This window comes from Dermacentor variabilis, chromosome 1 (genome assembly GCF_050947875.1).
Source record: "Dermacentor variabilis isolate Ectoservices chromosome 1, ASM5094787v1, whole genome shotgun sequence".
Classification (NCBI taxonomy): domain Eukaryota; kingdom Metazoa; phylum Arthropoda; class Arachnida; order Ixodida; family Ixodidae; genus Dermacentor; species Dermacentor variabilis.
In genome coordinates, this window is record NC_134568.1 from 52491255 (window position 1) to 52507787 (window position 16533).

The 16533-nt window shown below is 44.5% G+C and overlaps 1 protein-coding gene across 1 annotated transcript in view; it reads right to left on the bottom strand.

Moving 5' to 3' along the window:
* Positions 1 to 16533, bottom strand: part of LOC142577953 (cytochrome P450 4C1-like) — a 127413-nt gene that overhangs the window by 55189 nt on the left and 55691 nt on the right. The gene's annotated exons all lie outside the window — the stretch shown is intronic.

Here is a 16533-nt window from a genome sequence, read left to right on the forward strand (position 1 = left end):
TGCCTGCAACGGTTCTTGAATTAGGAACTCTATGGACAGCATTGAGGGCGGCGAGATCAGCAGCCTTCTACGACGTCAAATGTTATTTCTTAAATTTGATGTCCATGGACCTCGCGGGAATGAGCCGTGCACCTGCTGAGTTCACAGAGGAAATAGAACCTTCCATGTAGACGTGAAGGCGTCCACTCTGTTTTTCGTACAGAATGAAGAAGCAGGACGAGAAGGACTCTGTATGCGCGAAGTCTGGCAAGACATTCTGAATTAATAGAGCATTATCAAATGTTTCTATGACGTGGGGCAAACAGTGGTAAATGCTTTCAGTGGAAAAACCCCAGTGTTTCATCGGAACATTAATGCTGAAGACATTTTTCCTTCCCCTTACATCTGCTTAATTTTAGCACCCGGTTGGTTGATAAGCTAACTGTCGTAGAAAAATGTGGAAAGAAATGTCTTTTTTGCCCTACATTTTTTATTATACTACCCGTATTTAATCTTTATATGTGATAAGTTAGGTTACATTTCGAAGTATACTGTTTGTTCATATAACTGTGTTTTTCTTGCATAAATTTTAAGGTAAAGGAGGCATGTCCCTGCGCGCTGTGTTTGAGCAGGAAGCTTCTGCGCCCTAATACAGCTCGGCGCATCGAAGGTAAGCAGAGTACTAGATGGCACACTAAAATATTCCATACACTTTAGTACACACTTGTTGACACAGGAACAAGTTCGGAAAAGGACAGCCAGTGGCATCTAGGAGATTACAACAGCCACCATGTCGGAAGCACACAGGCCTAGCGACAACGACATCTCCCAGGTGCCGTCACACGCAAGAGGCTGCCGCACAAACATCTTGACGAAGCAGTGATGGTCAGAGTGAATTGCACGTGCGTGGTGCCATCTGTCTGCTGTGACTGCAGTGTCGAGCTGGGAGCTGGGCTTGCTGCGTCCGCCCTTTCCGCTACATGCCTTCCTCGTTAGGCGACCTCCTCATCCTCAGGTTCGCCCTCGCCACATGGCGTAGAAGAACAGGACTTAGCGCGCCGCCGCCACTTGAATTTGAAATCACGTCCCTCCGGCAACGCGCCTTTAAAGCCAGACTCACTAACCATGCGAGTTTCACACAGATATTATTAAAGGAAACTCTGGTGCTTGTGCCTGCGGCATCTGCATGGTAGGGGGCTCGGCCAGCAAGCTCTTAATTTCTCGCCGCCGCGTACGCGGAGATGACGGGATTGAGTGGAGCGCACAGCGCATCGCAGCGGTCAATTGTGGCGAGGGTGTGTTAAGAGTTACCGCGAATCGAGACAATTATCTTGAAAGCTCTGCATGGCAACTACGGAAGCCCTATTTCATAAGAGTCGAAGCGCAGATAGGCATCGGAGTTGGAGGTCAGAGGAGTTTGCCTTGCTAGCTGCCTGCCTGTGGTCATGCTCCCTCCTAGATTTTTTTTCCTTCCTCCATGTATTAACGGGGAGTACATAGATTTGGCTAAACTTCATCATTCTGGCTTCAAACAGCTTTGCGGCTTTCAAAATTGACCATTTACAACAAAATGTTGCATAATAAGTGGAGCAATTTGCAATGATTATGCATGTCGACATAGGCTAATTGCGTTGATGTGTTTAGAAATCTATTAGTGTTTAAACATTTAGAAATTTAAAGTTAAACAAAAATCTTACAAAAACGTTTGAATCCACAAATTGATGCCCTAACCGTACATCATTTCCATACATGGTAGCAGAGAGATCGCAGCGCCCGTGTTCCCTCCGGTGTTTTTTGCCAGCTACATGGCGCTAACCACTGACCTGAAGCTCAATATTCGCGCCGGGCAATATGTGTGGAGTTTTGTGCGCCACTTAGACTCTGAGAAAAGTGGCTCAGTGCATATATTTTGGAGACCAGAGCAAGCAATACTGCAGCAGAGGAAGACGACGTTGTGGATGTCGCAAAGAAAATTTATGGGACGTAACGGCGTTTAACTTTTCCTTCGATCTCAACATCTTCCCATCAGTGTTTTTCGTAGATTTGACATATTATATTTCTAATTCTATGCTATTGTCGATCAATAATCCCTATCGGGTGGGATCCGTACTTAGAGCAAAACAAACCAACTAACCAAGTAGTTGTTTAAGAGAACATAGACCATTATTTGAGGAGCAAATAGTCAAGCACTATGTCGGCACCGGCGGTGACAGTCTGTTGCTGTGGCAGTAAATTCGCTCAGAGCCGGATGCATCGCTTTTTTTCCTTTGCGTTTAGTAGTCCGCTTCAGTTTGACTGAATATTGGAAGTTTGACTTGATGCACAAAAACACATTTTATAGTTTCTTAAATAAAATTCTGTACGGACAGTTCACCGCCAGCGCGTTCTAAATAGACGTCACCAGAATACAAATATTTTGCCGAAAGAATGTTGTGGCGATGGATTCTTGTGGTAAACCTCCCTATAATTACCAAAAAAATTCACTGTGTCAAGGTTTCGAAGAGTTGGGGCACTTCCGGAGTGACCTCAAAAAGGCATCGTAGTTTTGTCACCGCTTACAACGTACACGTAGCCTCAACGTGGGTTGCGACGCGTCGTGTCATGCTAAATGGCTCGGTCAATATTTACTGGTGCCACTCTTGAATATAGCTTGAATGGCACCAGGGAAGCGCTTAAAATGATGGTGCATGCTGCACACGTTAAGTACACCTACTATGATGGAATAATTGTTACCCGCATGCAGTCAACCCTTCGTTTGTAAGCGTACCTGCTTTCTTCTTCTGCGAGAGCAAGTTCTCGCATTTCGCTTGCCACCGCTTGATTGTCATCGTGAACTAAAGGTTATCCGAATGTATTTTCTCTGACTTATACATGGCTATATGGCGATAGGGGCATCCGCAACGCAAACCGCAATTAGGCGTCTCTTGAAGCAGAAAACAGCTCTAAACGACAGGATGAAGAGAGAGACACAGGCCACATCGCTGACTAACAACAAAATGTCTTGAGTCTTTCAGTCAGCACATATATACACTACCACTATCTCAAAGCACAAAAAGCATGCATGCTAAATTTAGCATGCTCAGGGGCATGCTGAATTTGTTGCTTTTAGTGCACTTGGTTGTTAGTCAGCGCTGTGGTCCGCGTCTCTCTCTTCGTCCTGTCGTTTAGCGCTGCTTTACTGCTCGTAATCATGAACCAACCAGCCCAAATGCGTATTCTTCTGCGTTTCTTCGACCTTCCCAGTTACGCTAACGCGGGCCGACGAGTTTGACACAGATTGGTACGCTGAAATGTTCTTGCGACTACTGTATACGAAGAAGCCGCTGACGTTACACCATTTTGCTTGCCGTTTGAAAACTAGCCCCCAGCAATAGAGACCTGTTTTCGCCACTTATAGCTCTTTGCCGCGCTTTCTGGCGTCAGTGCGCGCGGTCTCTTCTGTTAAAAGGAAACAAAAGCCGAAATAAAAAAATAACACTACGGCCTAAAAAGTGAGGAACAGGGTAATGTGCATACTTGGCACAAGAACGTTCAACACGATACAGAGAAATAAACAGCGCAAGCTTAAAAGACCAGAACGAACGAATCCGCGGTAATGACTTCAAGCTAACTTTAGTGGCTCACAGAAGTTTGGGCGCGAGCTCGTTGGTACGGATCACTCATTTTAAACAGCGTAAAGAAAACACATACACACGGTCATATGCCCTTCCTTGTCGTTGTTTGTGTGTGTGTGTGTGTGTGTGTGCGTGCGTGCGTGCGTGCGTGTGTGTGTGTGTGTGTGTGTGTGTGTGTGTTTGGCGCTCTTTAATATGAATAACTGTAGTGCTTTGACAAGAGACGTGGCCAAAATAACTCGTAATTCGCAACGAAGGTAGACTACACCGAAACGCAAGATGAATAGTGATGCATCTACTGCGTTTCTTGTGGCTCCAGGAAAGCTATTTCTTTTTTCTTTTTGATATATTTATAAAAATAAAAATTTTAAATTGGCTACGGATTTTAATTTTTAAGGCTGTCATTCTGCTGTGCTTAGGTTACACCCCTCGTGTGCTAACAAAACTACTTCTATTTCGCGCTGTTTTATTTTGTATGCGCGCACACATAAATAACTGTTCAAATAAAAAAGAACTCAATTTAAGTTGCGCGTCGGTGTACTTTGAATGGTTGTGTTAACCAATGCAATTCAACTCCTAAGCTAAATTATTTATACTCCGCTATATTATTGCAGCCGATATTACTGTTCGACATGTATGTGTTGCAAAAAAGCCTACTATAACTGCGTACGTGTACAACAAGGCTGGCTATATTGCCCCGAATTTGGCATTTGAATTGTATGTTCCAACTTACGAGACATTAGTGGATTATTTGAACATTAAACAATTATGTAATGCACTTAAAAAATTGTTTCAACTGCGAAATGAGTTTGTTCTTCTTCGAGCTGTGTCGTTCCGACACATCAAGAATAAGCCATGGTTTAACAATCAGCTGAGTATTTTACTGTGGATGGTTAGGAAAATATATCGCCAGTTTAACATCAGAAAGTTGAGTGATGGAATTGAAATGGCACTTCAAGCTCTTAAACGAAGTGGCTATGAACATGTACTTTGGGAATCTAGGTCAGAAGCAAATCAAAGACCCCAATGAACGCTGAAAGTGCATTAAGTATTAAGTCCAGTGGAAAGGCAGAATTGTTCCCTTTCTGCAGTACACTGATCAAGTTGTTGATGATGACGTAAGTGAAGTTGAAATCTGTGTTAAATACTTTTCGTCAGTAATTGATCCTAGTTCAAGCAAAATCAACGAAGATTTTCAGCTCCATGAGAATAAATTGTCAGAGGCCACGTTTAAATGGCAGGTGTCCCGATGTCCGGATACAGTGTGAAACGGACGAGAGGGAGTGGTCCAGGTGATATCCCGGCAGAGAGAGATAGAGAACCCTTTAATGAAAGGCAGACATTTTAGCCGGCGTACAGACATTGCTGACATGCTAATTTGCGTGGGGAAGGGATTGAGTATAGAAAATGAGAGAACAGGGGGAGAGAGGCGCGAAAAAAATGAAAAAAAAATTTTAAAAATGGGCGCTGAGTTTTCTGACTCATGGGCAACGGCGTGCAATGGTAAAGTCCTTCAGTGCACCTTCCTACAATGAGGTGACAGAATTCGCTGCGTGAAAGGTACATGACGGTGACAGAGTAGAACTAAAGTTTGTAGAGTTGACCAATGTCTTCTAAGTATGTGAATAAAAACTTCATCGCATGCGTCTGTTGTGGGAGGCAGGCTAAAGGGCCTTAGACACAGTAAAACGACAAAGGTCTCTGTGTAAGTGAGTGCATGCAATCTTCATAGAACGCACGCTCGTCGGCATACGCTCGACACTCAAACAGGATATGCTCCACGGTTTCAATTGAGCCACAGTTGTGGCAACGTGGACTTGTCACTTGACCGACGCGGTACCGTAAGATATTTCCATACTTGGTGTTCAGGCGAAGACGATGATATAGAGTTTCCAAATGGCGAGTAATGTTGGATGGGAGTCTGAATCTGAGATTTGGGTCGATTGAGTAAAGGAAAGAGTAATGTTGGGTCGGCCAGCTCCACAGCCGGTCCTTTTCTTCAGAAGCAAATCTTTCAGCTAGTTGGGAAGCACCACATCTAGTGAAATAAATCCGCTTATAGTTTTAGTGTTGAAGACTTTTGCGTGCCGCTTCATCTGCTTTTCCGCTGGTCAAAATAACCCAATTAGCAGGTATCCACTGAAATTTGATACAATGGCCTAATGCAATGGCCAAGTGATGTAAGTACGCAATGTCAAAAGAAATAGGCTGATAATTTTTTTAAAAGGCTGCACAATGTTTGTAGTGCTCCTTCAGTGTCAGTGAAAATCGCCCATTGATCCCGGCAGTAATTCCTATAAACTGCTCAGGTTCTTTATGTATGTATTTTTTTCGAATGTTCCAAAAGTCGATAAATGATTGCTGTCCGACTGGCGACTGCAAACTGGGACGGATTGTGCCAGGGCATAAAAATGGGCAGAAAAACTTTTAGCACTATAGACCCGTGTATTTAGCTAGAATTACTGGTAAAATTTGGAACACGCGAATTATAGCTGCATCATATCTAATCTTGAACACAATAACCTGTTTCATCCTAGTCAGCACGGATTTGGGAAACGTTTTTCTCCTACGACGCACTTGTTCGAATTTACACATGACTTTAGCAAACGAAAAGAACCAAATTACTAACTGCACATTTTTAGATTTCAGGAAAGAGTTAGACATAGCTGCTCATCATCTCTTGATCTTACACTTACGAAAATATAAGTTGTATGTCAAAATAATCATTTGGGTAGCAGAATATCTTTGCTTAGGTAAACGTCAGTGGTTCTAAGTGGCTGTTCCTCTGCTTACTTTTCTGTGACATCTGGTGTGCCCCAGGGATCCTTTCTGGGTTCACTTTTGTTTTGCTCTGCATCAATGACATTGCTTCCGGTATCACATCTTCGCTTAAAACGTTTTCTTATGCTTTTATAGTATGCAGCTTGGCGACACAACATACAGCCCGCTGGCTGCATGTGACGCACGAGCGGATTTTTAGTGGCCTGCGGCCGAGTTCCGACTGCTATGGTGTGCTGGTGCAGCAATTAGAGTATGACTATGTAATGAGAAAAACACTAGTTATTTTGTCAAACATAGTCGAAGACATTAACCATTGGCGGAAGCAGGCACATTGAAGCAAAGAGGGTGTTGGAGCATATGATCTTAATTGTTGAGAGCAGATAGGAAAGACGCACGACCACTGAACCTATTCGTCCACAAGCCATCAACCGCATTATTGGTGCAGTATCCACATTTGGATCTGACATGCGCATTCCCAACATGTTTCGATTGAATGATCGCGGACGTTAGCGATTGCAAATAGATGCTTTTGTTTTGTGTGTTGGTCTTACGTTTCAATCTCGACAATAATTTTCTCATATTGCGGTTTATCGGCAGTAAGCGACACTGAAGGTTACTTGGATCTATTACATTGGCGCCGACGACATCGCTCGAGGCTTTCTACAATGCGATACATATAACATGTCACTCTTCATCGAGAAATTTTAAGGAGCTCGTAATAAAGCGATCAAGGCTTAACGGGCCGATTTTTCGACATGCTGCCTGCCCGACTCATATCAATGTTACGATGCAGACACAACCACTTTTGTTCCATTCTAACGACGGAAGCTGCAACATTTTATATCGGTGTCACACTTGGATCTTGGAAACCGAAATGGTAACGGCGTCTTTTTAAGGCGAAAGGCCTAAGTGGCTCGTTGCAATGGCACACGATGACAATTATTACACTATAAACAATATTCCTATTCATAAGGCGGTAGAATATAGATATCTGGGTATATGTTTTACTGCTGATTCAAGATGGAACATGCATGTAAGCATATTAAGAACACGGCAATTGTGGCTATGGGTTTTTAGGACTTTATATTAGCTGATTACTAAGAGAACTTAAAGATAGTTATATTTCACCCATGTGGGCATTGTACTCGATTATGGGAGCGTTTTGTGAGATCCACACACTGCAGAGCTCGCACAGAAAGTTTTAAAAAATGCAGAACAAAGGAGTTCGGTTTATGCTTGTTAATTACGATTGGACGCTTACGATGACTGAGAGTAAAAACGCACTAAATCGGCACAAACTGCATAACTACAGTGGAAATGTTTGATTAGGTTGCGGTAGATATTAGGGTTTAGAGCCGGCTTCTCTACACAATTTGCACTCGTATCGTTTGCTGAAAAAATTAAACAGGCCATCGATAAAGGCGGGTATGGTGGGGCTGTATTAATCGATCGAACCAAAGCGTTTGACACCCTGGCTCACTGCATTGTTTTTGATAAACATAACTGAATTGTTAGTCTGGCACTAAGCCTCTTTAAAAGCTATTTGTGTAACAGGCAGCAAGCTGTTTATATTAATACAGCAGTATCAAATTACTTATAGATGTAAATAGGTGTACCTCCGACACAGATTCTCGGGCCACTTCTATTTCTTATCTATATTAATGATCTCCCTAATTCTTTAACTCATGCCGAACCACTCTGCAAATGGCAGTACTATACTTGCTACTGACCGGTCTCTTGGGACCAAACACTGATCTAAATAAGATACTTCACTAGTGCCACTGTAGCTCCCTCGCAATTAATCCGTCCAAAACCCCATTCTTGATTTTTAATTCTGTCCAGAAAGGTGTCTCATATACTCCGCCAGTAACCATTAAATCTGAATCCATGCATTTGCGCAGTTATACAGCGTTCATTTCTCGGCGTCACACTAGACTATTATTTAAAGTGCATAGCTCACGTCGCTAATTTGCTGCGTAAAACAGCTCATGGAATAAGGATAATGCTAAAACCGTGACATTATATTACTAGCCCAACATTCGTAACGCTTTATTTTGCTTTTATTCACAGTCATTTTATATACTGTATTGCGACATACCGTGATTCATATCTTACACATATAACCCCATTGCAACACATTCAAAATCGAGCAATCAGGGTTCTCTTCTTCAATTCATTTCGTTGCATTGCCTCTCAACTACTTCGCTATTACCGGATATTAACAATTGTTGAACTCTACAAATTTAATCTTGCAAGCATTGTTATCGATCTCTTAATAACCTCTTGCCTTGTAATATATTAGACAGATTCAAACTTGTTGACGATAATACAACTACATTTGCTTTCAATCACAATTTGCTGTTACTTTTAATTCAAACTAACTACAACAGACAAACAATCTACTTCTCTAGTATATAATTTTGGAACCGCCTCCCGACTCACATCAAATAGACCACTTCGTTATCTCACTTTAAAAATGAAGTTTTTTCTTCTTTAATTGATGGTTGGGGCGCTACAGCGTAAAACTATTCCAAGCTGTTTTTATTCCAATATCCTGATGTCATGTTCACTTAACCACCGACGCAAGCATCGGGCGGTAACCCGCAGCGTTGCTTGAAAAGCCCAATCAAATGCGCTCCTCGTTTATAGGATGTCACTTTCTTTTGCTTTCAAAGCGAATAGCATTGCCTACATTGAGCAGTTTTTCTTATTTAATTGGCTGACGCAAGGCGAGAAGCACGCTTAAGTGGAGAGTGTTTCAGTGGGGCCGAGCCAGCACTGTGAAAGCAGATAGCCGGATAAAAATGGTGGTGCCGGCGTCTGTGATTGGTCCATTTACCATTACATAGCTTGCGGTGGCTGGTCGAAAATCGCGGCAGCGTGAAACGGAAGGTTATAAATGCCGCTTAAACTCAGCAAATTGGAGTTGGCAGAGCGACATCGTACACGTTCCGGAAGGCCTCGGGAACGTTATATTGCCACACAAAATATTTTATTATGAGCAAATAAATCCATGCTCCCCGGCTGATCTGACTTGCCAGTGCCAGAGCGATCGACGGGCAGCGATATTCTATTCCTTTTGGAACGGGGCACTGCCCGGCTATTCACAAGAAAAAGTTCTGTTTTGTTCGGCATCTGATGCGCCTTTATCGCGTACCCGTCACTTTGACGTGGTGAGTTTTCGCGTTTTTTGACGTCGCGTGACAGACAGGTCGAGTTAGCGCAGCCCGAAAGCGCTTGGCCAGTAGCAGAGGGCCAATGGCGAAAAAGGCATCGAATCAGCAATAATTATATTTCTTTCGTTCGGTATAATCATGCATAATCAGTGTGCACATATCATATCAAATGGGGTGTTTTCGCAGTTTTCTTGACGTCGAGTTACAGACATAATAATAATAATAATATTTGGGGTTTTACGTGCCAAAACCACTTTCTGATTATGAGGCACGCCGTAGTGGAGGACTCCGGAAATTTTGACCACCTGGGGTTCTTTAACGTGCACCTAAATCTAAGCACACGGGTGTTTTCGCATTTCGCCCCCATCGAAATGCGGCCGCCGTGGCCGGGATTCGATCCCGCGACCTCGTGCTCAGCAGCCCAACACCATAGCCACTGAGCAACCACGGCGGGTGAGTTACAGACAGGCGAAGCGGGATTCTTCCGAAAGTTCTTTGACCAGTCATGGAGGGCTGATTCGAGAATTGGATTAGAAAAGTTTGGAATAGCTTTACGGTATAGCGCCCTTGATTTTTTTTGTTCTCTCCTTTCTCACACAAATACTGAACTCTGAGTTGTGATTGCGCAGCATACTAGGCGTTACTGATGTTCTGTATGTCCTTTTCATTTCTTTAAATATCGTTGTAAATAATCTATAATGTTTGTATTTCTGTTGTATTGTTCTTTCTATATGTATTGTTCTTGTTCTATCAGCGTAATCGCTATTATTATTTCGTATGTTAGAGCAATATTGCACAACTCATTGATATATTTTGTATTTATGGAACTGGATTGTATTTCAAAGTTTTCTTTTTTAATTTCTTCCTTTCTTTTTGTGCGCTAACTTACAGGAGGTTCCCTTACAGCTTCGTACTCTGGCACCTCCTTCTGTATCTTCAATTATTCAACACATTTTGTGATTGGATAAAATATTCTGATTCTGATCCTTAGAATTTTTGATGCATATTACTCTAAAACTGGCATCGATATAGTGTTGTATTTTAAGCCCCCAACTGGTGTCTTCCAAGGACGAGATCATGACTTGAATATAAGCGAGATTCCTTTTAGGGGTGTCGCCTTTGCCTATTCTTATTTTGTATGGTCAATAAGAGAGTGGAGCGTTTTGTCGCGTGATATTGATAATATTACTTCTAATGATGATTTTTTTCCATCTTTTAGAAAAGTTATTTTGTGTTGGTCTCTTTTTCTTGAGTTGTGCCACCTTTTTGTAATAATGCCTGTAATGGCCGAAGCAGGTACCAAATAAATAAATAAATAAATAAATAAATTAATTAATTAATTAATTAATAAACCAGAAGAACCTAAACTCTCATCTGGTGATACTAGTATTGGGAACGCGGAAGACGAGAAAAGGCTAGATTTCGCCGTAGCCTACGGTATGCTTTCAAGGAAACCAAGACTTCGAAGACTCGCCCTTACTAACTACGGAGAGCAGTTAAGCACTACATTCAAACAGCTAAGATATTCTGGAATTTTAATGACATGATAAGCTTGAAATTTTGACAGCAATCGTTGAGGCACCCGGCGTACTTCAGCGGAGCCATAAACTTAAAATTTTACGAAATACCGCGAGTGTAGCCTGTTTCAAAGCAAGAACATCTGTTCGCTAGAATGAAATGGGGTCCGGCTTGAATGACCACGCATCCTACGAGTCTAGTTGCATAAATATTTGCACAGAAGAAAGGTGACCACTGAAGACCGCCCATCCGCGTGCACTGGCTCTTTTACTCAGGTGCTTTCTGCCTCGTAGTCATAACAACATTTAAAAGCAGAAATACAAACGCATAAATGGACTGCTGAAAGCGTTAAACGATAAATAATGAAAATAGCCTCACACACGCCTCCACCCGTCTCGAACCCAGAAACCATTACGGGATTTATCGCTCTTTTTCGAGCCCCTCAATGCAGTTTTGCACAACAGTAATTGGTTCACGGTATTAGGAGCACACTAAAATTAATGATTGTTCTCAATGAAGCGTAGCCATAGTGCATGGCAATAGGAAAATATATGCGCATAAAAAGCACAATCTATGAGGGGGCATATAAAATACACACAGTTCAAACTTGACGGGACGATCACGCTTGATCCCGATTCCCGGGCGATATTACTTAAAAAGAAAAGAAGAAAGGAAGGTGCACAGTTAGCGCTGGCAACGCCTATAGGGGGAAAAAAAACAAGCGGTAAGGATTTTATTTAGAAGGGTCTCCTCGTCAAAAGTGAAAAATAACATGCAAATAAAATAAAAAGTCCGGCATAACCCACCTCGCTATGAATGTGGACGCTACTGCGATTAGTATTAAAGCAACGTATGGACACACCATACTGCCACCGCCGACAAATGTCATGTATGAGCCGTGTATGAAGCCGGGATTGCCGGCGTGTTTCTATTTACGCCCAAGCTCAGCGCTCGATCGCTGCGCCGCCATGCGCTGCTCGCGTGTACCACGTTTCTAGGTACTTCTTCCCCAAAGCTTCACGGCGAGCGCCCTAGATCCTTGTAGGTACTTGGTGGGCCTAGGGAGATCTTGTGCCTGGGCGCACAATCTGCTCACCCAGCTGTCGCTAAGAGAAAATAGGTGTTTCAAAACAAGCCGCCTATAGGCTGCTTCGAAATAAGAGTTGCGTGCGGACGCTGACGCAACACTGGACGAAATTTTTCAGTTTGGATAAGGGGATAAAGGAATGTGATAAGAAGTTGGTTGTGGTGTGCGAGGCGCTTCGATCTACAAAAGCTGGGATAATCGTGGGGCATGGAGGGTTTCTCGCACCACGAGTCACATCATCGCTGCGCTCAAGCTTCCTTATTGACAGCACTATCTCTCTTCCAGCAGAAACAATAGCAGTGCGCTGGCGCCATACACGACGCATATTAAACGACCAGGAACAACAACAAAAAAAAATCTCGCAGAAACTCCTCTGGGAGTTAGAATATGCGTAAGCATTGCGCCACTAGCTCACCTCCGCGCAGCCCGGTGTCATTACCAATGTTATGTAACTTGATTAGGCCATTACTAACGACAGCTCAGTGGCGACACGAACTAGTGCCGACGGCGGCTCAAGGAGCATTGATGACGCAAGCAAATAAAGTACTGCAGGTGGAGGCCCGAGGTGCGCTGATGACCGTTCCGATCATTTTATAAGCCGTTATCGCTCTTCAGCGGATTATTCATCCGCGTGACACCATTGGATTGGTGACACCAGGGTGGTTTGGGCGGATTGCAGGATGGGCGGGAGCAACGTGAGCGGCCGGCGCGATGCAGCCGCCTTGGTGACGTAGAGCTCAACCAGACAAACACAGAGCTAAAATTGCAGTAAGCTACTATATTCTGCTTTGGTGCCGGTGCAAATTTTTGGCAGTGGCATAATTGTCCACACGATTACGCTGCTGTGCAAAATTTACACCAGCAGATAAGCAGAATATAGCAATTGGCTCCGTGTTTGTGTGGTTGAGCTTTGCGCCAACAGCTGGCGCCACCAATCTGGCCTGCTGACGTTTACGCCCCCGTTCACCTGGCAAACCGCCCGCGCTTGACGGAATACTGGACGCCCTAAAATTCTTTATTATTGAGCCATGAACGTAATCAGGCGGAGGCTTATGTCAATGCCGCGTGGTACGCAGCTTGAAAGCGATCTGCGATACCCACAAAACAGTGCCAACAACTCGTAGCTTCGCGCGCTGTGTTCTTGCCGCTTACATAGTCTTGAAGAGACGCGGGTCCGCTTAACTTCAAAGCGATCTGCGAAAGTTGCAGAATGAGGCGTTAACTGAGAGCAACGCCAGCCCTGTGTTTTCGCCGCTTCGTTTCCGTTGAAGCGGAAGGCAGCGCAAAGGCAAACTCGTTCGCTACTGCGGGCGCTATATCGAAAGCGGCCGTCTTATTACGGGACGGACGAAGGGACGGTTTTCTCTTTGGGTAAGCATACAATTGCTTAAGCATTCAGAATTAAAATTTACCTACGCCGCCTAAACTCTGCGAATGCGGGCTGGCCCGAGCACACTGCGCGCCCTGGCACAGCCAGGGACGCAAAACCCAATACATCTAGGGCGCGTACCATGGCGCTTCGGCGAAAAAGTACCTAGAGATGTAGTACGTGCGGGCGGCGCATGGCGGCGCAGCGATCGAGCGCTAGGCTTGGGAGGAAATAGAAACACGCAGCCGGGGGGATGCTATATTGGCGGCGAGGAATTACGGAGTCGCCATCTATCGGAAGCGCCTGGCTGCCGTAGTATGAGGGATCACGCGGCGCGCTCCTCATAGGTTTTGCTGTCAGCGCTCACTGAAAACACCACGCGCGAGCTCTCCCGCACATTTCTGTAAGTACTTTCGAAACGAGAGAAGTTGTTTACTGTCTAAATAATAATCTTGGGCAAACTGAAAGCACACAATCGTTTACAGACGCTATCTCTTTACCGAATACGTACAGTGAACGCCACTGCGCGCGGTCGCCGCGATGGAGTCTCCCGAACCGGCGTCTTGCGTGAAAGGTAGGTAAACGCTGAGAGCAAACTATGTGAAATATGTTCTTATAGTGTTTGTATAACTAAATGGAGCGTAATAGAAAGAAGCCACAATGCAGCGATCGCGCAGATTCGCAGCGACCGACTGCGCGTCTGCATGCTTGTCCGCGCACTGTTTCGCTTTCTCCGCGCGCGCGTTCTCGCACCGTACCATGAGCTTTAGGCCACAGAATATGAGCATTTGACAGTATACAAGCAACCATTGTTGCGTGGGAGCTATCAGAGCTGTTCAAAAATAACTTCATTGTAGAGACTTCGACGCCTGCAGGGACTATGATGTGCCGTCGTGATGATTCAATCTTTTTTTTTTCTTCTAAATTCTTTAACTTTTCAATATTATTTTTCGAGTTGCGTCGCACTGTATGTTTATAGGTGTTCTCAGCGTACAATTTCTCGCTGCTCCTTTTTTGTAATCCAGTGCATTAATTCATAACACAAACATGACCATATGCCATGCTTCTTTAAAATGTGCTTCTTACCGCTGCCTTTCCACTCCACTGAACTTGCCAGTATCTATAGCATCGACAAGTTGATAGACCAAACCGTCATGACATTATAGTCGTGCAGCAGACTCGGGCGAGCGTCTCAGTGCGCGTTTTCAGAACATCGCAGACCGGGCGCCGTAGCAGAAACCTTCCTCGCGTCTGTGCTTGCTGCATACCTGAGTTGTAGCCGATGACTGTTTGCCGGTTTTATGTTTCGCGAGCCAAGCTTCACGCTGCTTCTTGTCCTGCGGCTACGTGTGAATAAGGCTGACACTGGTCTCCTTTACGTGCGTCCGGCCCTGCGGCACCGAGCAGCAGCCTACCATGTTGCGCGCCTTCAAAGGCAGCCACTACCTATTGTAGTGCTTGCAAGCGTTGTAAAGGAGACACTCGAAGCGGGAAAATTTCGGCACTAAATGAGGACCGCAGCGTACGAGGGAATTAAAACTCGTTTTCAGGTCGCTTCGGCGCTGCCGAAGCAGCCGATGCGGCCGCTATGTCCACGTGATCCCTCCTAGCACGTCACGCCGACGGTGGCGCCAGCTTTTCCATTGGTGGAGCTCGAGGCCAATAGCCCTTCGCTCTGGACCCGCTGCGCCATCTCGCGCCTCCATAACAAAGTTCCCTCGAGGCGCGCGTGTGAATGCATATTCAGGCAGGATTGAATGAATATTTATGACGGTTTTTTTACTCCGCCCACCACCGGATAAATTTAAATATATTTTATCGTTGAAGACCCAATGGGCCATGAATGTCCGTTGGACGTCCCGTCTAAAGCCGAACGTCCACGTCCAAAACGCAACGTCCGTAGGACAGCCAGCGGATGTTTGTGTTCGGCTGTTTCCGAACGTCCGTTTGGTCTTTTTCTCGGCCGTCCCTGGGATGTCCTCACTGGATTCATAGCGGATGTTTTCAAACCGGATAACCCAGGGACCGCCAAAGGACGTCGCCTCCCGTCCCACCCGAGTGCGTCGTTTTATCACATGCAAGTTTGAAAACATATATCTGTATGGCCTTAAGGTCCGGTTCAAAAACGTAGACCTATCTACAATTGTTGATAGGTCTACTTTTTTGAACCGGACTGCATTTTGTCGTGTAACTTAGCGCAGCTTGCCATCAGATCTTTTGACTACGCATGACCGGAGGCTGAAACAGAAATAATGAGTCGACCAACCGTGTGCCATTAGTGCTATTTTTGCTGCTTTATTACCCTTATTTGCCTCAGATTAGCCCCTAAGTTGACACGCAGGTAGCGCTCTGTTGATGGAGCCTAAGCCAGTTAGGTAAAAGAATTTTGAATGCCAGAAAGGTGTCTCGAGAAGTCAGACTCGGTGAAGTTCCTCTAGCCTGCTATTCCACACTTTGAGAGGGATTTCGTTTCGACGTTACCCAGCCCTAGAGAAAACGTATGGTGCTGAGCGATGGATGCACGGAGCGCGTACATGTATTTTTTGCATTACATGAAAAGTATTACGTGCCTTTGTGTTGCAATGTAACTGCATTCAGCATCCCAATGATCCCCCAATGCTCACCAGTGGCTAAGAAAAAGGTGCCGGATGCCATGCCGTGCGAATGTCACGTTTCAAACCCTGAGAACTGCATACGTACATTATTTTTTGGGGAACTGCGCATGAAATAATACTTCCAAATATTTCAATCGAACTGGCAAGAGGCCGCATGTCGTCAGCGCAATAAGCATTACGTGACGGTTTAGCCAGCAACTTTTTATTATTAGTACGTAACGTGCAATGAATAATTTAAAAAAATCTGACTATCAACGCATTTCTTAAACAGTGCATACCAGTACACTTGCGTGTTTACAATTTGTTGCTGCGCCCGCCATTACTTTATCATAGTTGCCAACTGTTATAACTGCCACCGCCATCCATAAACGTGGGCCGCTACTGTTTAGTCACC